Raw genomic sequence first — 23,493 nt, 5'->3', positions numbered from 1 at the left:
TCAAAAGCTGCAGCATGAAACGCATCATAGAGGGAATACAAACCCCAAAATTGTTATGCCCCAATCAGGAAATTTTTACTTTTATAATGTAATAATTCAATTTTAATAATAATCTCATCATGACACCATTTATACCATATGATGATGGATGATTAGTTAATCTAATGAGCTGTAGATCATGTCACTAATCTTATTGGTTGCAAAAGACCATTGATGTATTTTTAAAAAACTGACTGAAGTTACTCATCAGGTCTAACGTACTCACTATACATTTTGAAATATAAGGGATTTTGTGTGTTGTGAGATTTCATTTAAATGTTTCTATTTAAATTCAAAAGTACAAACCTAAACATTAGACAAACCTCTTTAAAATAATATTAACAAGCTAATGTTAGTTTTTTCAGCTAGATTGCAGTTACTAAGAACCACTTCAAACAAGAGCTAGGCGATAAAACGATAAAGATAATTATCGCGAGAGTATGATAAAAGAGAAAATGACGACAGGAAATGTTAACTCGAGGACAGAAGACGTCCCGACGGACACAGCCCAGGGCTCAAAAGACGAGGACATTGTTTAGAAGAGGCGTCCGAGGAATTCGGTAGTGTGGAGATATTTTGTCTATTTAAAGTCCGACAAGAAGCACAGTAGTAGAGTGCACTGCAGACTGTGTCGAAAGCATTTGGAACAGTCGCAGCAGTTGTATTTATACAAGTGCATTATACAGCAGCAGTTGTATAATGTTCTACAGTATATTTGTCATGTTCAACTTCTCACAGAAAATAAATAATATTTAAACCCAAATCAACTTTGGTTTAACTATAATATCTTCACATCTCACAACTTCTAAGCTTGACCGAAATATTTGAATTATAACGATATCGATCAATATGAAAAAAAATAATCAGGATAAGATTCTTTCCATATAGCCCAGGCCTACCTCAAACCAATTTTAATCCAGTAATGGCTAAAATCTCCACATAGCAAACACTAAATTTGAAATCAAAAAACATCAACTACAACTTGATCTTCATCAGCAAATGGAGTTTAACCAGAAATTATACAAGTTAAATTGTCCATTCTCTCCCACCCAGGCAATTTAAGGACTATGTTTATGGTGGATTAAAAGAATTAATAAAGTAACGAAAACAAATCTGAACATCTACATTTCCAAAATAACGAGGAGGATCATGAGATATGTTCAAAAGCCACACTCGACTCCTATCTCAAATACTCCCACTGACATCTGTCATGTGAGCACAAACTGAAATAATGTCGTCAGGAGATTCGCTCCGTTAGCAATGAATATAACACAACTGCTCATGAATTGTGAAGGAGTTCAGCGAGGGATCCAATGAGTCATTTTCAGAAACCTGCTCATGAACCAAGATAAGAAGATGAAGGTAAAAATGTTAATGTTACAGCATTATCTTTATCTGTTCATGCACAGAGAATTACCCGGCAAACACTGAAGCCTGAAATTTTCTGTTAAATCCCCATGGCCATTTTGTGCTGGAGAGGCCCTGGCATGTGGAAAGGAGGGACAGACCTTTTCTTTTTTTTCTTTTCAAACACTTAATTTTAAAGTCACTGCTGGTAAGTGATCTTCGCACTCTCTGCATGCTAATTTGCACAGACGTCGTCCTTGAGAAACCATGGCATTAATAATGGATGCAGTGTGACTATATGCCAATAGCAGGGGCGAGCTGTAGAGCAGTGAACCGCATCACTGGGTTCCAAAATCTGCCTCTTTCCATCTCCACATCTCAAAAATACCAGACTATTAGGAGTTAGATTTTAGTCCTTGTGGTCGGTGAAATATGATCCCGTTGTCAGAGCCAGCCCTGCAACTACACACACAAATCCCAACCTTCTGTAGCATCTCAGAATCAACTTTTTAAGAATGCACATAATCCATGAAATGTATTTGAAAATTTATGGGCTAAAAGTCCCTCTATTAAAGAATAAGAATTCTTCTCCTAGTTGTTTGGGGTATTATGCAGGAATTTTCTGCAGGAATACAACGGATTAACAACAGTAGACTCTGAGACTGGCAAAGGATTCCTCACATCATTGGCATTGAATTATACTATAGAGAAAAGGGAAATGAAACGGCTGTCAAATTAGTATCTAATGTGTGCAATTCAGTTCAAAATCCTGTTTTTTTTCTCTCTCTCTCTCTCTCTCTATAAACTGATATCACATTTCCACATATCTTAACAAATATCTATCAAGGTATTAGCTGCTTAAAAATAATAAAAGGCATATACATGCTCCAGTACTTTCTGTGAGTTCCTGTTAGCCCCTGTTAAATGACCCAAAGATTATCTTCTCTACAGTTTGTTCCTTTAAGGTGTGTGAAGTGCACAAGACCCTTTTTATATATTCTTCAAACCTCATCCGGTTCTGTCATTAAGATTGGGCTCCAGAGAATTTTGTGCCTTATGAACTACTTTCAAAGTGGATGGACAGATGGAGCTTTATTGTAATTCTAAAAAAAAACTAAAAAAGATCTCAAAGGGAAATGGTGGATGAAGGAATTTCCGCCTGTCGAAAAGATACATTTATTGGCACTTAGCCGTTTGCTACATGCCGTACACTGTAGTGATATGCACCATTTGCTCTAATGGTGATAAAGTCTTAATTCTCTACCTCCCGGAAATAGAAATGTTTATTATTCTTGTCCTGTTTAGTCGGTAGTTGTGTTCAAATTAGCTTTGCAATCACGCTAAAAGTGTGTCATATTATTGCAGATGTTGCTTTTATGGACAGAAGATTCGCCCTCCACCGCAGCACCTTCCAGGTCTATGACAGTCCCGGTAACCAGCGGGGGGGGGGGGGGGGGGGGGGGGGCGTCTACGACACAGAGGACATTGGCAAACCTGAAGAATGGGACTTGCCAATGATTCCACCTTGTGTGCAGCCGCAAAACTCACAGGCCATGTTGATTTACTGACAAAAACAAGGTCCCCTTCTGCGTGAGTCAATGCTGGTGTGAAACACTGCTCAAACAGGACATTTCACTGTTTTCTGGTGCCCATCTCTCAAAGGTAATGGCTTGGAAAATCTGGGTGTCTTGAAAAGGCAACAGTGACTACAAGGCCATTATACATTTCTTATCCTGCTGACATTGCCGTCACAGCTCAGGCAGGCTGACACAAAGGGTCAGTCACTTATAACTTTCACATACGTGGTATAGTACAAATAAAGGGGAAAGCTTTCATAAAGGCCTAATCTAGAGATGTTGACATGGCAGATTGACTCAGTGTCAGTCCCAACCGCTTTGTGATTCCAGCTTCAGAAAACGCTGAAATCCGATAGGGGATCGGGCTCCGGAAAATCACCTAAGAGATGGTGAAAACATATCTGTGCACCGCAAGAACATGTGGTCAATAGTTGGTGTACAAGACTTACCTCACTAAGCCGGCTTAAACGTTAGCTCATAGCACTTCTAAGCTCCTTAACGAGTAAGCCCAAACTGAGCTAATTATTCATGGACAGCCTCCGTCTCAGGGAACACGGCCACGGATGAGTACCTAGAATCATGAATTTTGCACTGTAACGTATGGAAACTGTATATGTTTAATCACCTGTCTCAAACACCACGCAGGGACACCTTGCTTTATACATTATGAAAGTGACACCGCTCTCTTTTAAACGTATTATTCTATTCGTCATCCACAATCCTGTGCTTCTGGCCTTGGTGAGATTTACACTGTGTCGCAGATATCTGGATAGTTAAAATTAAAACTGTAAGTCAGGTTTGGCTGTGATTTCTCTAATGTATTCAAATTCAAGGCAAGCCTTTGTCCCCAAAGAATTAAAAGCTGAGTCACACGGTTAATTGTTATTCAACTTAATGTGGCTTTCCCATGTGACTTTGTCATTTTAATTCCAATACTTCAAAGTCAAAAGTCTCTTTCATGGTGCTTCTCTGTGATGTTGCTTACTGCCACCAGAAAAGGGAACATTTTGCAAATCAGATTAGAGAGAAAAAAAACATCAGGGGTTTGTGAAGATTTAAAACTAATTCTCCATTTCATGACAACTTATATCAAATTAGAAGTCCACTGTGAATGTAACTTGTGAGGATCAGTCTTCCGCTAATAAATTTTACATCTGAACAGTGTACATCTGAGCAAATTTCTTGTAAAACATGATGTCACTATAGTTTTTCCTCACATTTTCACATTAGTATTCCATGTTCATTTGCCTAGAATATAACATGTTGATCAAAGCTGTGTACATCATCTGACATACATTTACAGCTTCATCTGAGATCCCTAAATGAGAGAGGTATTATTAATTGCACACCATTAGCAGATACTTCATTTACATTTACATGATAAATCCCACATAATCTTTTTTCCCCTTCGTTTCGATGGCATGTCTACATTGATTTCCCCATGTATGTAAATTGCTTGCTCAGGAACTTCATCAACCGTCACACCGAGTGTATAACTTCATTCTGATTATCAGCATACTACCTAAAAACTCATTTATGAGGGAGACAATTGGATCACCTGTGAGGAAAGTAAACATAATTGTCAATGTAAGATTCTAACATGATCCAACATGATTAACCGGGAGATCTAACAAATTGCAAGTCAAACACATTACTGTGAGAATAATTACGTATTTGAATAATAGTCGGGCAAGTTTTTGCACAGCAACCATAATGAACTTCATTTCTACTCGCATTATAAAGGGGTGGGCAGTGGGGAAGTTGTGCATGTAGCTAAGCATTAAGTGCTTTTTAGCAACTACAACTAAACGAAGTAGCAACGAGGATTCAGTCAAATTAAAAGGAAATTGTATATACAAAACATTGAAAGGGAAATTTAGTATCACCCCTTCGTGTAGCGTGGCCGTTTTTTCAGAACAGGGTGTGCATAATGTGGAAAGCTGGAGTCAAAGCAGCTGAAGGTAACACTGCATGAAGTGACATAAAATGGTGTATTACTGAAAGTAGAAAAACAACTTATACAAACACAAAATTGAGGTGTGAGTTATGTGTCATTTTAGCATCAACATCAGGGTATAAACATAAATGTATCATCTATGGGCCATGGAGTGCTGATTGACAAAAAAAGAAAGGAAATTTGTTTGTTTTTGTGACTTCAGAAAAAGAGAGAAAGTAGTTCACTTTCAAGTGGGACTATTGCTATGAAGTTTTGTACAGACATTCATGGTTCCTTTAAATGAATCAATAAGGACTGTCATAAAGACATTCAGTTATTTATGATTCCATGAAGCCCCAATAACTCTGATGACCCATTAACCTCTTTTATTGCACTACATTAAGGTAATTTAACTCACTGATTTTGCAGACACGCCTGCATTCAGATAATGACAAGCACATACACAGACATACATACTGTTGGTATGTGTGTATCTTTTTAAACTGTTAACCTTTGCACTTTGTAAAATTCATGACATCATTTGCGAAAACCACAATTTTCCCCAATATTGCAACCTAACCCTATATTAACATTTGCCAAAAACCATAGACATTTGCTTCAAATGTCAGGTTACAAGGTTGAAACAACCTTTAAACTCAAATATAAAACCAAGTCAATGAACAGTATGACCTAAATGCTAAATTACTCCTGGAGTACTAATGTCAGGGAAGTTTTCTTCAATATCTACATCAGCTCCTGAACTGTTATGTTAATGTTTGTGTCAGGTGGATTTTATTGTTATGGGCCCCTCTCTTACACACAAAAACTATTTCACCTAAAGCCAAATCACATGGAGTCGATTAAGTGTGCTTGGACCAGAAAGATAAAGCTGTAGGCTCATCAGCCATATGTTACACTACCAATTAGACCGCAGCCATGCTGAGAGAAGCAATACCCCTCAAGTCAAACATGGAGATGCATCTGTTTTGGATAAGGCTTGCTTTACACCTCCAGGTCTCCTTATTGTATATCTAATTGAGAAGGACAGTTGATTTAAAGTTTAACTGCTCACCAGCACAATAACCTGCTTTGAAAGGCAGCAGAGTGACTTTTTAAATCAGCATCCATCAACAAACGTTCAAACAAACATTTGTGATTTTCTGTCATAGGTTAGGATGAAGTGAGGAAAATACATAGAGCATCTCGCTGAAAATATCCTTCCTTCCCCACTTTTGTCAGGTAAGAATTAGATTTTGTCACAGTTCAGGAGGTTAGTTTCTTTGGTTGAATACAGTGGAGAACGACAGAGGAGATGGGACAAAGAGAGCAATATGTACCAGATTGTCCCTGCTGGATTCAAACACAGCATATCACAATTACATGGCACACACTTCATCCAGCTGAGCCACCAGGATGCCACAAACAACTAACAGCTTTGAGGGATGTTTGCTGCCATGGCAACACATCAAATAACAGTGATGGGTCTTATCAACATTCTGCAAAGAAAAGACAAGCAAAGGGCTTGAGCCACAATGCCACATAGGTGGAATGAAAGTAAGCGATGCGAGACTCTGAGGTAGGAAAACCTGCACTCGGCTCTATCGCTCCATCTTATTCCAATAAAACAGCCGGAGAAGTTGTTGTTTTTAACCTTAATTGGAAAAGTGTTCTTTTTTATCCCTTGACGAAGGCCCAACTACATATTACCAGTGAAGTTGGTCCCTGTGTGCCTCACAAAGCATCAGAAGATGCACATTAACGTTGGCATTTTAATCCCAATCATTTCTTTAAATGTGCGATTTAAAATTGAATTTTCCCATGACCGTGTGTAATGATCACAGTGGACATCACTGAAGACCATAGAAATGCATGATCTGTCTCACTGACTAATACGGTGGAGTCTCTTCCCCCAAAGCTACTCAAGTGACAGCCAGCTGCCAAGCGTCTTGCTTTCTCAGCTGTCTAATCTGAAAATTACTGACATGTCAAAATTCAAAGAGTTTTACAAGCGGTAACGACATTCATGAGGAATTCTTTTAATTCCATGATTGAATTTGACACTTGAGGCTTTAACATACTCCGAACTGGAGACTGAAACATGTTCCTCCAGTGTCATCTTGCCAAAAAAAGTACATACGATTCAAACCTCAAAGCACTTTTTACATAATCATGTCGTGTTCAAAATGCTGTCAAGATTGTTTAAATCATAATAAATGTGCGTACGATGTAATTCCATTTCAATCCCCTCCTTAAATAATAGTGTTATTAAAATGCCAGTGTCGTCTTAATACTGTCAAGCCAAGATACAATGGAAGTGCTTAACCGCTCAATGTCTTATCACAGTCGCTCAATCGACTTCTCCTCCTCCAACCACAGATCAAAGGGGGATCCATCTGCCATTACTGAGCTAGTGACATGCACTCGTTTGGTTACAGGATTTCTCAGACGTTATCTCCTTTTCATCCAGAACTGGAGCTTTATTTCCTCTGAGACGTGCACTCACAAAGCAGCACCCAATCACGTAGCAAAACAAAGTATGAAAAGAGGAAAGGGCAACTGTTTGAAGTTTTATATTTCACTGTTAGTCATATTAACGCGCGCATTTTTACCAATTAGATAATGTATTTGTGTAATTTGTGGATGGTTTATTTGGGAAATGTAAGGTGACATAGGCCATGCTGAGACAATAGTTACCTCTATGCTGAGCTCAAGCTTGGTTACCGTTAGAGGATTAATAATGACAGAAGCTGACAGCACATACTCCCTAAATCCACGTCTGCAGCAAGATCTTAGACACACAGATGAAAAAGTTCTTCCAGAAGGTTGTTCTATGATCTTTTAAGTGACACTTTATAAAGTTACGTCCATCATTAACTTAAATTTTGTGAGAAAATACGACACTGGACTCATAAATGGATAAATATCAGTATAGTATAAAAACTATGACAGTGAAACCTGCATTATAACACTGAATCCATCCAATATTTTCCTCTGTTCCAATAGTAGAGCTGATATTTGTAGAAAAACACAACCAAGGGATTAGTTGAACAACAGAAAATTAACTGTTCTGATAAATGATTAATCGTGTAGGTCTTTTTTTTTTCATGCAGAAATGCCAAACATTCCCTTGTTGCAGCCTCTCAATTGTGATTATTTGCAGATTTCTATTCTTATGTGACATTTAACTTAATTAGAGCAAAAATGATTTGAATCATCGATTAATCTTGAATTGATCAACAAAAACTTATGAAAAACTGAATATTCTCTGGTTACATGTTCTCAAATTAAAGGATTCACAGTTTTTCTCTCTGTCATATGTCACTATTTATTGGATATCTAATAGACTAATTAATCTTCACTTGTCTTTTTGTGTTTTTATTGTGTTTGTTTTTTCATCTAATGGTACAATGATGAAATGAACTAAGCTAATTAGATAATCAAACATAAGTAAATGTATCAATAATGGAAAAAGAAACATGAGTTGCATCCTTGGGGCATCAACACCCAACAATTAACAGATTGAACAAAAACAAAAGTTATCTTTTGTTGCAGCTTGAATTCAGTGTCAGACTAATGTATATTCACTTTATGTGGGTAAGAGACGTGATGTGAAAATGTGAAAATATTCTATCAGAAAAAAACCCTCCTTGTGTTAATTCCTCTGCCTGTTGTACCTGTTGAATGAAGCAGTATTATAACACTCACTCTGGAGAATAAACCCTCTGGAGTGTCAGTTTAAGATCGTCCATTTTCAATGCTTATACCAGCGGCTACCAGATAAATGCAGTGCAGAAAATGGTTCAATATATTTACCTTGAAGTATACATTCATGCAGAATGGTAAAGCTGAGGTTAAGTACCCATTACAAAATCTGTCAACATACTTCATTTTCCATCTCTGCAGGATAAACCTGGTGCCTTCAACCATCCATCCATCCATCCATCCATCCACAGCTCCAGGAGGAGGCTGACATGCTTTATGAATGTCCTACATCACTAATCCTGGCCGCCGTTAATGAGGCCCTTTTAGTCAATAGACACCCGGCCCACAACGAACACATCCAGTCATCATCTATCAAGTCTCTCGATAGCAAAAGCCGTTTGTCAGACCGATCTAATGAACTGATCTTGCTGAAGCCTGTCAAAGGGCATCATCAATAACTGTAAGCATGGATGGCTCCGAAAAGCAAAAAGCATGGAGCCATTGATGGTTGGAAGATAATCACTCTTTTACAAGATGATTACTTTACATTGCTGGGCTGGTTTATTTGCTAGTTTGCCACAGAGTATATTGATGATGGTATCAAACCATAAAGCTTTCATGTTTTTTCACGTCAGAGCACAGCTCATATAAACATGATACACAGCTGACCTTCTACTGGGCACTGTTTCCTCTGATGCACGGTTTGGTTGGCATGTCTCAGTGCATCCTGACAGACAGCTTTACGCTGAGGGCTGAGGTCGTCTGCTTTTCTTTCAGTCATGGAGTTCCAGTGGCTTTTGTTTTGCCAATTCACATTTCATGCAAGTCAACGACAGGCACCCACCCTCAATACAGGCGCTCACGGATGATTCCCCATATCACAAGAGATTTCATCAAAAACATGGCATTTCAAACCACCCACCCTTCGACTGGTTTCTCTTATGCAAGCATGCCAGTTTTGAAATGGGGCACTTCAGAATAAAAGCCCTCTTAAAAGTCCTCCACTCATGCTGTTGGTTAACTGGACACCAGTATCGGAAATGCCTCTGATACTGCCAAGTATCAGAGGCAAGTGGGCAAATCTATGTACCGATCCGATACGACGTCTTCGAAGTAGTTTCATTCTAACAAAAAACTTCTTCGTTGCTCCAAAATAGGACTGGAAACTCCGACAAGTAAAACAGCGTTGTGAACCGCATTGTTGCTTTACTGTTACTGTGAAAGTTACAGACTAAATGTATTTTAATTGTGGTTGCTCGTTTTTTAATGGAATTGTCAACTTAGATTTATTTAGTTTTGAAGTTGCTGTTGCTCAGTTTTATACTGTTACTGGTCTGTTTAAATCTTTATAGGTCTTTTACTTTTACAAGCTGTGGCTACACTTTAACAGCTTTTTAAAGGAAGTAATTGTTGTTTATTCCTGGATTTATTTATTTGTGTTCTTTTCCAATTATGATTGTTAAACTAGATAATAAAAGAAGATCAATGACATTCATTCTCTGTGTGTATCTGTTTTTCAAAGGGTCTAAACTGACCCAGGCCAAACAACAATGATAACAATCATCACTTCCATCACAGGGTTATTAGCACACAGCTGTTACAATACATTATATTAGTTGTTATTTTTTCAAATGCACTGATATTGGATCGATACTTGGTATTGGCCAAGTCCAAGTATTAGGAAGGGGGAAATTATTTCAGAGCATCTCTACACCAGATAAATAGTAGCATTTTATTGGGTTGAGTATTACCTTTGCATGACCAGTGCATGCAAGTGTTTAATGGAGAAAAAAATCTTAATTTCTTTGAAATCACAAACGGCACATTAGCATTTACATTTATGGCTTATGCACTCCTCAATATTCATAGTCATAACAACAGCATTGCATCAACTGCACACATTTGGCAGTGACCTGGCCGTCCCAGCTGACCATCAGTGTCCTATGGAGAGCAAACTAGTGTGCTGAACTAACAAGCTTCAGCTCATTCCATTGAACAGATTTCCATTTATACGGTATTCGGTATTATACGCCGTCACAGTTCGCTTACTGCAATCAGATACCGTTTTTTTTTTCTTTAAAAAATAAATAAATAATTGCTGGTCACATTGTCAGCATGTCAATTTCTTTGGACTAAATCGTAAAATGCCGCTTTGTGTTGCCAGGTATCCCAATAGTAAATACTGCAGGTATTCCACAAGCTGTAAACACAACTAAGGTACAGAGATTGTACAATTATAGTCTTTTATAGACCATATTTGGCTGAAGCTGCATTGTGATTTGGCAGAGCCGAGCATAGTGTGCACTTGATCCACTTCACATGAGACTCTGTTCCAAAATAAATAAAGATTTTTGGGGATATTGTCAGTGCTCCAATAAAGGACGGAAGCATCCTCAAAAGGGGTTTTAAGAGAAATCCTCTTTGGGGCACAACTTGTTTGTTTTTTTCTTTTCCTCATGTTTTCAAGGATGTCGCCGTTCACTGTCTGGAAATGACTGAGTTCTAATCACAACACAGTGTCTTGTTGAACACAATTACACATCAACTGTACTGCCATTTAACAGCCTTATTGTTGTTTTTATGTCAACTTTCCCCTTGGTTTGTCCCATGACTGGCTAAAGCCGGCTCTGCTAATATGTTTATATTTGCCCGAATAACAAGAGTATGTCTGAGAGACGGTGATACAAAGGACAAACTGATGGACAATTATTAATCCTCTACACAATCATATACACGTTTCTGGTGATTTGGAGGCACCAATATGCTCTTTATTTTATTTTTTTAATAATGTGCCAAGATCAAAGGACCAAAAATAGAAGTCCCTAATTACAGGCAACTGAGTGTAGATGGACAGATACAGTAGGTGGATATCCGTGAAAGAAATGAGAATGTGTGCTGACTAAACCCTGAAGAAAAGCCACAGCGATAATCATGTAAATTATATTATGCTAATCTATGCAACACTCAGCGTGGTCAAGCACTGAATGTATGCAACACATGAACATTTCAGGTTCTGCAGGATTTATACGGTCTTCTGAGCAGCAAGTCATCCTGTGGACACATGGGAGTCACTGGGCACATTCCAGGGAAACAAAAGCCGATCCAAGGAAACAAGACCTGAAATATCACCAAAATGAAGCTGATGTTTTCTTTCAGCAGCTCCCTTGAGGGGTTGCCACCACAGATCACCATCTGCATATTTGATTTGGCATAGATTAATCTTCTTTTTTTTTCTTTTTTTTTTTTACACTAGATGTCCTTGAGAATTGAGGATTGAACAGCTCACCTGCTCTACCACCAGAGCCCCGCCTGTGCACCAAACTGAAGTGTTACTCAAATTAATTTTCTGTTGGCAACAATGCATCGACAACAACTCGTGTAATTAATAGCCAAAAATTTTAGAAACAAGGATTTAAATATCCAATAGATGTTGACCTGAGGAATAGATTTTCGGAGCCATAGCTCAACCTCTGCGTCAGCATGAAATCCACCCTGCTTAAGTGACCTTCTGCTCGTGCATGCGCAATAATGTGCTGATCAGTGTGTTATACTGCTTACTTAAAGAAAAGTGAAGCCAAATAAATAGACCACACTACATAAGCACTTTATTTGGGTATTAACAATTCACAATTTTTGCTTTATGTTTGATTTTATTTTTTCAGAGAAGAAAATCTCACATGAAATCAGATCAGGTTAATGAAAGACACATTTTATCATGCAATGACCATACGTAAGATATGTTACCTCCATTATTATTGTACAAAAACACTAACCATAATTTGTGCTACATTTCTGCAGAAACTATACCTTATGTATATTCTGAGAAGAGTATTTCAGAGATATAAAAAGATTAAAACGGCAATAATTTGCAGCTTTACCAAAAAAATACAGCACGCCACACCATGAGATGAACCTATAGGTTGCTATTGTTTCAAAATAGACTTCTTGACACTAATACTAGACTAGACTAAATATCAAATAGCACATTCTGTACAGCAAAGCACGCAGTGAAGTTGAGCTCAATTCATGGATGTATGCATATTCTGCCGCAGCAGCTGTTTCTTCAAGGTAAAATATAGGTTTTTATCTCCTTTAAACTATGATGATCAAGCCTCGTTGAACATATATCACTGCAGCAGTGGACCTCTGACATTCTCCTCACAGACACTGCGACTTGGCAGAGATTTAATCAAGGCTAAATGAGTTTCTTTACCTCACTGTTGTTTGTCGCCTCTGAAAGAAAGAAATCAAGATGCCAAGCAGACGTGTCTCAGAATTCGACATGCTCTTATAAATAAAACTACTGTAATAATAGCCTCTGATTAATCTTCCTCTCTGTATAAAAAACAACACCCTATTGTGATCATATAAAACCTATACAGTTCCCACAGCTGTCCTGAAACAACATGCTCTCTTTGCTTTTGCACTGGTGCAATATCATGCGTGCTTTTCCGTTGAAGCCAGAGGTTCAACCACACACGGAAAACAGAATGTGAAGGTCGAGACTCTTCACTGTTTGATTCAGTGGAAAATTGAAATGCTTCTGCGGGCTCCAGCCTTTAGCAGGCAGAGGAGTTAAACATCTCCAATGAGACTGTTGCAGTCTGATGAGGAACACGCCATACAACTCTCTGGCAAACAAGTCAATATGTAATGACAGAATGATCTCTCATCGCTGTGGCATATTCAGTGGGCGTAATTCATGGAGGCATTATCTTTTCCCTAATGCCTCCGTCAGGAACAAATAGTGCATTAAATGCTCCACATTTTGATCCAATGCTTCGGAGTTCAAAGAAGAAATAGGACTTGTAAGACCTGTGGTAATAAGCCCTGCACAATAATATATTGTCCTTATGCATTATTTAATGGGACTGTGGGGAAGATGGTGTTTGTGTGCATTTCAAAATCCGCATGAGAGCATGTGCTGTAGCTCTCTTAATTGGCTTTCTCAAGAGAGCAAAAGGGAAACGGTGCTCTGGTAGGAGATATTGATCAATATGACCAGATGCAGCTACTGAAGGCATGATCTAAATCAATGTCACCTTCAGGTGAGCAGCAGGTGAATGGAAGCGGCTGGGTAAGACGTCAGAGGGAGTTTTGCTGCTGTACTGTACTACAACCAGGCATTGTTTCTTGTTTACATAATGGTGTCATAGCACTTCATTTGAATGACCATATAAAGGCTCCGACACACAGTGTCAGGAGGAACAGTTTAAGGCGGCCACAGTGGTGGGATGACAGCACAACAGTGGCTCTTGTGGGAGACAGATGCCACCAATAATTTTCTTATCCCAGTCAACAGAAGGAGTCGGCGACTGTCTGGTTCCATGCAGTACAGTGGGCCTGGTGGGCATAAAATGTGACGCTCCTCTGCAGTTTAAATGCCATATGCTCTAAGGCAGGTGACATTTTCTCCCAATTTAATATTTGTGTCAGGACACAAGCTGCTCTAAACAGGCTGGATAAGAGGCTTTTAGCCCCTCACATCTGAGCAGCACGTCTGAATAAGGTATGTTTGCATTGTAAACCGGCCGCTCTACGCTGGGCTCGGCTGGGTGTGCAATATCATACCACATCCTGCACAGTTTCCTGAAAGAATTAGCTCTCTGACCTCTATATACATCTTAATGTGAATCCGTATCCCTCCTTCAGACTGCTAGTCTCTGAAAATAACTCACCACTGCCCCCTACACCAGCTCCCCTTGTTCATTCTGGTCACACCCTATTGCTCCATTTTACATGAGACAGTCATCATGTAGCGTCGAGAAGGTCAGTCCTTAAGCACTAGTGCATCTTTGTGCTGACTTGTTTTATCAGTCCTCGTCAGAAACAAACAGCATCTTAGCCACATGTTCATGCACTGTGACAAAAAATGACACTTTTCCTTATTCAGACGTGCTGCTCAGATGTGAGGGCTAAAAGCCTCTGGGATGAAAGGAACCATGCAGCAATCATCATTTCTAAAGGTTAGCAAGTCAGAATTTGAAGTCCCTCTACATCACTGGTTTTAGGGCACTTGTAAGTTATATTTTTGTAAGATTTCTGCTGCTTTGCTTCTGCTGCATTCGAGGACAGTTTGTTTCCTCTCAATTTATATATTGACTCCAATCCAATGTTAGCCAGAGCATTTGATTGACTATGACATATTTGCGGTGAGATTGGCAACGGTGCAGGTCACTTCCGGCGAAATAATGCAGATCGTTCATCCATTTTCAAAAGTGCTGCTCGTGTTCACAAATCACAGGGGATGGCAGCCTCTCCCAGCATGCAATGAGAGAGATGCAAGGTGCCGTCTAGACGGGTCACACGTCTGCCACAGGGCTAATAAAGTCACAGTCACCTTCAAATGGGCGGAAAGAGAGTTTAAAATCCTCCTTACATGCATGTCTTTGGACCGCGTGTGTGATTTATTTTACTGTGGTTTTCTCTCATGCACATTCACAAACATTCTGAGCCAATTAAAGCATTCAAACTCCCAACCCGCTTAATGTGAGGCAAAATAATGACGTACATGCTGCAGTCCTCAACCGCTGTCAAATAATTAATTCTGTACAGATGAGAACGTTTGAATAGGCTAATCTATACATACAGTATCAAACATCTCCCATAAGTGATCAACAGCTCTGAATGTGACTTTGAATGTACCGTTTAGTGTAACATTTTAGGGCTCTTGCGTTTTGCTCATGGTGAAATTCATGATGCAGAACACTTGAAAAGTGGAAAGTGTTTTATGCCTCTTGAGTCCTGTATGTTATTTACCTGTGTTTCCTGCAGTGTTCCGTGCTTTTGGTGCACCACGGCCTTTTCCTGTCACTTTGTTGCCTGCAAACCTGAGAAAATAAATTCAGAGGGAGGCTCTAGTTTAATTGCTTCAGCGCTTTGGTGGCCACAACTTTGATCTTTTGGCTATAGTTGTAATTATGCCATGTCTTCAACTTGAGCACTAAACAACTTGACTTGCCTTGGGAGAAGCGTCTATCTCATTATGTCGACTGATAACAATTTAATTGGTAGGCTACTTATTTGCTACTTTCTTTACTGGTTCTTTACTGCGTGCAGAGATCAGAATTCATAAAAAATAACTAGAGGGTGGAGTTTGTATTCACTGACATCATTTCTTTTTACTCTGTCAAGGTTTTCATCATAATATCCTTTGTTTTCTTTTTTATCTCCAGACAATGCATGAGTGCAAAGGCAGCAAGAGTTTTAAAAGTGATATAATGAGACTTGAGAGGCTTCTTAGTTTCAACAAACATGGTTCAGCCTCTTATCGCTGCAAATTTACTGTTCATAATTGCGTGTCGAACTGGCTGAAAATCTTGCATGCTGAAAGTCTTTCAAGTTTCCTTCCTAACTTTAACTCAAGAGTGTTGTCTTTTATTTTGAGAGCATTATTTCTCCATTTCACATTAAGATTTAGGATGCTTTTCTTCAAAAACGCTGCCCTCTCTCTCAAATGCCCCCTGCCCTTGGGAACGCTTTAAGAAACAAAGTGCACCTGCCCGTGATGAGGAAGTGACAATCACCCTAGTCAGCATCATACCTGGCATTCTATTGGTAAGAGAATTTTGACACGGTCATTTTAAAAAATGTAAAAGTAGAAAAAAAATTTCGCGAGCACACAGGAGCAGCCTGCAGCACGAGAAGAAGGACTCAAACCGAGATAGGACATTTGTGCAGCAACAGTATATCTGAGAGCCGACAAACAGTTTTGAGCACGAGCAGATAAAATCTGCGCTCGGGCAGTGGGGCTATTTGAGAGTGAGGGCAGGGATTTGACGGAAAGCATTACAGAATCGGAACGTGAGATGAGGAACTAATGCTCTCAACATGAAAGATCAGGCTCGTAAACATTTCTTTGCGGCAAATGTGCTTTTCAAAATATCAGGCTGCGAACATGACTCACTGTAAATGGCTACTTAAAAATGGCTTGTACAGAGAACAAAAACAGGCCCACGTATTCTTCTAGTCTTTTGTGCTCCCAAATGCGGATCAATAGCTTGTGCTTGCTGTGACTCTCTCATCTCTGCAGTGGCTGATAACCCTCTACTGGTCCCAATTTCATAATGCTAACACATGACACCAGCAACACGAGCAGCTGCTGTAATACAATGCAACAGAATGGCAGGGCAGAGAGACCCCATTAATCTCACCCCACAGCCCGTATACGGCAACCGAGGAAGAGAGAACGGGGGGGGGGGCCATCTACACACACTGTCAGTTTCTTTCACTTTGTCACTTTCTTTTTATGCATTACCTGCTGAGTTATGAATTTGTTCTGCAGTCATTCCCTCGCCTGCACTCGCATTGCTAAACATAGACGTGTTGGCAATAATGCATGATAATGACCGTCCTGCCTGATTTCATTAGGCAAATGCATGACAGCGAGTGCTCTGAGCCCCTGTTGTAACATCCTGCAATGCATTGACAAGCCAAAGACGTGAACATCACCACTTAACTGTGGCGCACAGAAGCTAGCAAAGAGAGACATCTGAAAACGTAAGAGCCCTGCTGCATGCACCGCTAATTCAAATTACAAATCCAATAAAGCTCAGGGGTATCAACCCTCCTAAGAAGAAACCTCATTAACCTCCTTTTTTAGGAGCCATTTCAAGTCCCCCGCAGAAAAACAAACCTGTGTGATGCACGGCTTTAAACCATTTCAATTTGCTCCATTCATAGTCAGTCAGTCAAAAACACAGGGTCCAACCATTCCTGAAACACTTGACAATAACAGTTAGTGTTTTTGTTTTGTTTGTTGGTGTCTTTTATGATGTGTCCAGTTTGTTTTATTGCTCTCAGTCGTTGGAGGCATCTGTCAGAATGTGGAACAATGCCGAAACCTTGTGACAACTTTCATATTTCATCTTACTGTGTAATTTGAGTGGACAGCTGTTAAGAGGTGGTACTCTGCCGTGCAGGAACACACATGGAGTCCTTAGGCTCACTCCGGGTAAAGGAGGGGGCAGACAAAAGATGCATCTGGTGGCCAGTGTTTCCCAAAGGCAATGCAAGATGCCGTAACACTCACTGCACGCCCTGATGTGGCAACACAGCTGGCCAGTGCCCATCTCCCCCGGGGGAAGTCTTGGATGACATTATGCAGATAAAGCAGAGCAATGAGGGATGTTCACTTGACTATAGTGTACATTGACATCTAACCCCTCCTCAATCTATTTTTAACCTCGCCATCACCAATGCAGGAATCCTAGACACTCACTTCTCCCATTTTCCCACGACCTCCCAGCCACTGCAAAACTAAAAAACTGTGGAGAAGCCGGAGTGTAACAAACTTCCTACAAATGCTGAGTTGAATCTGAGCGGGCTGAGCTCATTGAGTAACTGGAAAACGATGACGGGGCGAAGACAAAAAAAATTCCAGCTGCAAACGTAATGGCCAGCGTTCACTCACAGTGCCCATGAGATCATTATCACGCTCTATCTGTGCTTCTGTATCTCTTTGTCATCTCTTGACGTGCTCAGCTGATCCTCACAAACAAAGGTTTGTAGCCCTCTTAACTCATATCCTGCTGAGGCCCTGTCTCACCAAACCAAATACTCATCTAGCTGTTTTCCCTTTTAAACTCTCTGTGGCTCCACAGTAAAACTGTCCACTCACTCACTCACTCAGCAATCAGTTCAATTTGGCCCTGATGCAGGATCTCAGTGCTGCTGCCAATTCATGAAAAGTCTGGGCTCTCTCTGCGTCGTGCTGATGCAGACACGCCCGGGCCATTTCCACATGCGCTCCAGTCTCTGGGAAATCAACTCGTGTCACAGTTTAACCATCTTCGCTGCAGAGTCAGGAGCCACAGCACAGCCAAAGCATGATGGGGCTATTTTGGAGGTGGGGGGGCGGGGGGCACTGGACTCCGTCCTTACAGACTGTATAACAGCACTAACACTGTCAATATCTGCCTCCACCACGTGAGTGACTGAATATCTCAAGTAAACCGAGCACATCACAGCTAGACAGGCATCACATTATCCAGGATCCCACTGTGAATGGCTGCCCTTAAAGCAGAGCAATATATATATATATACAATTTGCACATTATCCAAGCAAGGCAGAAATGGATAGATGGATAAATAGATAGATAGATGGATGGATAGATAGATAGATAGATAGATAGATAGATAGATAGATAGATAGATAGATAGATAGATAGATGGATAGATGGATAGATGGATAGATAGATGGATAGATAGATAGATAGATAGATAGATAGATGGATAGATGGATAGATAGTTCTAGGCTACATTTAGTAGTTTGCACAATCAATGCGTCACATCAGAGACCTGGACACTGTTCTCTCCGACACACATTTCATCCAAACGTTTGTCAGAGCGGCCAAAGTCCACGTTCCCACCAAGTCTACTAAGTGACTTACCAAAAGTGGCGCTAATAGAGCTGCAGCCGAAGGGTCGATCTGGATCCCGTTGCACATGATTTGCTCCGTTCACCTGCTCGTCTCACTGGATAATCTCACAACGCATCTCAGGGGGGGGCGAGAGTTCGTTTATTCCAAATTCACGCGTCAAGCCGTCTTGTTGGGATGGCCGGCGTCGTGCTGGGGGGAAATAAATAAATAAAAAAGGATCCAACAGCCGCGATGAGAGAGACGATCTGCTGCTCGAGTGTCATCGACGAGAGACCTGCGTCCGGACCGAACCCCACCTCCGGCCCCTGTGTGGTCCGGTCGAGGCTCGAAGGCGGAACGAATCCAAGGGAAAGGAAAAAGATCCAGGAGAGAGTCGGACGCGTCCGAGCCGCGTTGGAGCAGGGGGGTTCAAGCGCCGGTGCGCGGCCGCATCGAGTCCCGCGCCGCGTGCGCAGCCTCACGCCGGAAGAAAGATCCGATCGATCTCGCGCCTGTTGTGAATCGCGACGGAGCGACGACGACGGGCGGGCGAACCGCAGTCCGCGGCTGTGTGGGAGCGACGGACCGCGCTGTCGGCGGAGGGAAAAAAAAAGAACCTCACGGTCAAATCCCGGCGTCCAGTCCGTCAACAACAACAACACAAATCAAAAAAGAATCACGAAGGTCGACAAGTGTCCGCCGCCGCCGCCGTGTTCCCGGGCACCGGGGCGGTTATCACGCCTGTTTCACCGGCAGCTCTTTTCCATTACTGAGGACATTTGTTGTCACAACTTCCCCTGCCCGAGGCGCAATGAAGGAATCCCACCCATGCACCGACAGCACGCGTCTCCCTCCTCATCCTCCTCCTCCTCCTCCTCCTGCTGCTGCTGCTGCTGCTTCCTGCCTCCTCTGGTACAATGCGCACCGCTGCCAGCAGTTAGTGTTCATACATGACCCGGTCTGTCCGCTCCCTCAACGAAAAGCACTGCGGTGGCGCTGGTGATGTGTCCCGGGCGGGATGGGGCGGGAGGTCCGGGCCTGCGTAACAAGCGCCCCCCGGATAGAGATGGACACGTGCGCTCAGGCCACGACGTCTGGAGCGGAGCGGGGGGCCGAGTGGCCGCCGGACACAGTGTTGGGACCAGAGGGGAAACGACGGACACCTCTCATGCACGCACCGCAGCACTGCAGCACTGTGATGTCACTCCGGGCTGCAATCTGAGGCAAACCCCGGCGACAGACCCAGGGTTTCTTTAACTGTGTTGAAGATGGGAAGATAGATAGATAGATATTTGTTTTTGTTACCATGACAGGCTGGTACAGAGAGGAGGCGCTGTACGGGGTGTTTGTGATACTCCGCATGGGCTGGAGGCTCGGTCCAGCACTGCAAGTTACTGCAACGGGGGAGGGGAGGGTGGTGAGGGAACGGAGGGGGCTGTTGGGCCATTCCTGCACACACACAAAAAAATCACATTCACCCCTCAATGGGCGTAAGACTTGTTGATTGTGTTCAGGCTCTAAGGAGTACTCCTATTTTCTTGCCTTGCTCAGTCTTGAACGCCCAATCACAATAACCGGACCCTGCTTTGGGACAGGGACTCCTCTTGGCCCAGCTCAATGGAAATGGATATCCGGCCTACAGACTAGTAAACATGGTATCAAGCCACCACAAGAAACAAAACGATGGGCAATCCTCTCAGAGTTGTAGAAGAAATGCCACAGACAGCCCATAATGTGAACATCTGCAATGTGCCTCTAAGAAGAGGATAATGTGTTTTGAATGTCTGGGGATTTTTGTGTGCATATTCATCCACAACTGTATTGTCTGCCTGCATGAAGGCTGCAGGCATATGTGATGAGAAAATGAATTCTGGTGGACTGGACAAATCCTGTCAAATCAAATTGATTTGGCTGCAGGAGTATCACACACGCGCACACGCACTGTTTTGCACATGAAATGGATATAAAATACAGACCGGAGACATGCACAAAGTTGGGAAAGCTTGAATTCACCTTTACAAGTACAATTGATTTAAATGGAATGTGTCTGCTGCAAGCTGACTTAATCAGGTACAAAAACTTATAGTTTTAAAGTAATATATATTATTGGAAAAGAAAATGAAGTATACAATGAAAAACATCACACATAACAGGTGCCAAGTGTAAAACTATAATAATGTGGAAATTATGAGCGATAAAAGTGCCATAAATAACAAGATTACTGCTTATTAAAGAATATCAAATACATACTTAATGTCCTTAAAGGAAAAATTATAGAAAGATTAAGTCTTTATTGGAATATGTGAGTTTTTTATTGTTTTCTATAATCCAACCCCTGTAGCTGTTTCTCACGTTTTTTGGTGGCACAATTATCTGCTGTTTAACTCTTTATACAAGAGCAGCAGCCTTTGTAATTAAAGGGCAGATCATAATGGGCGGGGCACCACTAGAGCATTTTAAATGGATCAGCAAGATGTGACACAAAACTCATTTTGGGGTCGCACGCACTCGCAAAGACACTCCTCCTCTCTCGAAGGGCAACAATTCTACTGAAGCCAGCCCACTCATCTGTCACTCGGCAAATATTCACTACACAGTTATCTTCAAAAGGGTTGAAACCGGCTGAGTTTAGATTCAAATGCATCCTCAAAACGAGTTTTGTGCCTTTCAAATTGATGCCGATCCTCCCCAAAAAAGCCATTGTGCCACAGGAGCTGCTGTAGAGCCCAAGTTTCATGATGTGATTGCGCTGAGCCTGATCTGAATGAGCATGTGTGTTCATGAGGTGGGTGAGCGCGTATAGGATGCATGCAGCGAATACTGATGGCAACTGAAAACGGGCTTTGAAGGAAACCAATCTGCTATTTATATCAGACTACACTCCATGGGGCAGAGCTCCCTCTCTGGTAATGCGCTGTAAAAGTGATTGATTAGAGTGATATTGAGGGATTGTCCATCCTAACTGTCTTCACTCGCCAAAGTGATGAAATTACTGCACACTAGTCTTTGAAAGCATAATAGCATATTAGGTCAGTCTGACCCATCTACTCTAATAAGGAAACTTGCTCTTCCCTATTGCCCATTTCAAAATAAAACCAGGGGTGGAGGGGGGTTGGAAGTCAGACCCACTCCATACCACCCAGCCACTAATACCCTGGGTGTGCTTAATAACCCGGAATGTATTACACACAGACGTTGCTCAATTTAGGTTCAGTACAAAGACTGTGTACACCTAAAATGACGTTTTTGAAACAACACATTTGCACTTGTCGCTCTTTTGACAATTTGCACAGATCAATTTCCATTAAGGATAGACAGAGGCCTTGAACATCAAGGGGCCCGTGTTAAGAGCTAATGTGGGGCCCCACCCACCCAAAAGAACAATAAATGGATAAAAGAGAAGAAAAAAATATTCAGGGATTCAAGTTGTTTATTTTCAGACTTCAAATTAAATTGCATCATGTGCACAAAAACAATTCCCTCAATTAAAAATTGAAACAGGACTTTTTGTTTGGGATGAGAGGCACCACCCCTTACAACAGCAACTAGGCCTGTCACGATAACTACTCTTTGTTGCCGATAAATTGTCGCAGAAATTATTGCGATAAACAATATTATCGTCATTTTAAGACCATTTTTGGTTACTGAATCGTGTGAGCTTGCAATATATTGGTCCTACACGATTTGTGTTGCTGCTGAGAGAAATGTTATCCAAAGTTTAGACTTGCGTTTAGGCCTCAGACACAGCGAGCAATTTGAAGACATGGTGCCTATAGAAAAATACTAAGAAATCCATATTTGCTGACATTTTCTAGACCAAACCACTAATTGATTAATCATACGATGAGAACAGATGAGAGGACAGAAGCAGCAAGACTTGCTGAACTGTTGTTGGCATTCACTCTCATGTCGACAAACAAGCATGTAAACACAACGGCTCTTAGTGTTGTCAATTAAAAATGATCGAGTTCATATTCATGTATCGTACGATAAGTCGATAACGTAATTATCGTGACAGCCTTAACAGCAACTACTACTCTGCATTGATTAACACTATGCATTTTGTATCAGCAGACATAAAACAGCTTAAACAATTTCCTCATATTGAATTAACAACAAAAGCAATATGTTGTTGCTTTGGTCAGTCAGTGAATAATTCTCATTTGTCTAATAAAATATTTTATACAAGTTAACCAAGTGGCATATGCTGAGGTTTTTGAATCTGAATCAGATCCGAATAAAAGCCTCTTTTATGTTTTACTTTATAAGGTTTTCATTTCACCTACGGGGAATTTGTCTTCGTTAATATACTGCTGCTGACAAAACAATAGGCCACCAAAGAACAGTCATAAATACAGAATAGACTATTTCATGAATAAAAATGCAGGATGTGATAAAAAATATATGTTAACTGGCATTTTAACAACATTTTCTGAAATGTTATAGCCACACAGAGGAAGATTTAGAAGGGTACAGTCAGTCGAAGAGGATAAATCAGGCCTACCCGATTGTTAAGACAGTGATCAATAGG

General features: G+C 41.0%; 1 protein-coding gene across 7 annotated transcripts in view; it reads right to left on the bottom strand.

Moving 5' to 3' along the window:
* lrfn1 (leucine rich repeat and fibronectin type III domain containing 1) overlaps positions 1-23,493 on the bottom strand; it is a 147,492-nt gene that overhangs the window by 76,332 nt on the left and 47,667 nt on the right. For 2 of the 7 annotated variants that reach the window (XM_035622183.2, XM_035622177.2), the window contains exons 1-2: positions 18,993-19,226; positions 15,361-15,431 (exon numbers count right to left, since the gene is read on the bottom strand). The exons of 2 other annotated variants lie outside the window; for them this stretch is intronic. The gene's annotated coding sequence lies outside the window, so the exon portion shown is untranslated. Of the gene's footprint in view, positions 1-15,360; positions 15,432-18,992; positions 19,227-23,493 lie in introns of those variants that run through there. 3 more of the 7 variants (XM_035622184.2, XM_035622176.2, XM_035622178.2) reach the window with 2 other exon arrangements.

Source organism: Scophthalmus maximus, chromosome 11 (genome assembly GCF_022379125.1).
Source record: "Scophthalmus maximus strain ysfricsl-2021 chromosome 11, ASM2237912v1, whole genome shotgun sequence".
Classification (NCBI taxonomy): Eukaryota; Metazoa; Chordata; class Actinopteri; order Pleuronectiformes; family Scophthalmidae; genus Scophthalmus; species Scophthalmus maximus.
The sequence above is the reverse complement of the archived record's forward strand: the minus strand, read 5'-3'. Positions and strand labels throughout refer to the sequence as shown.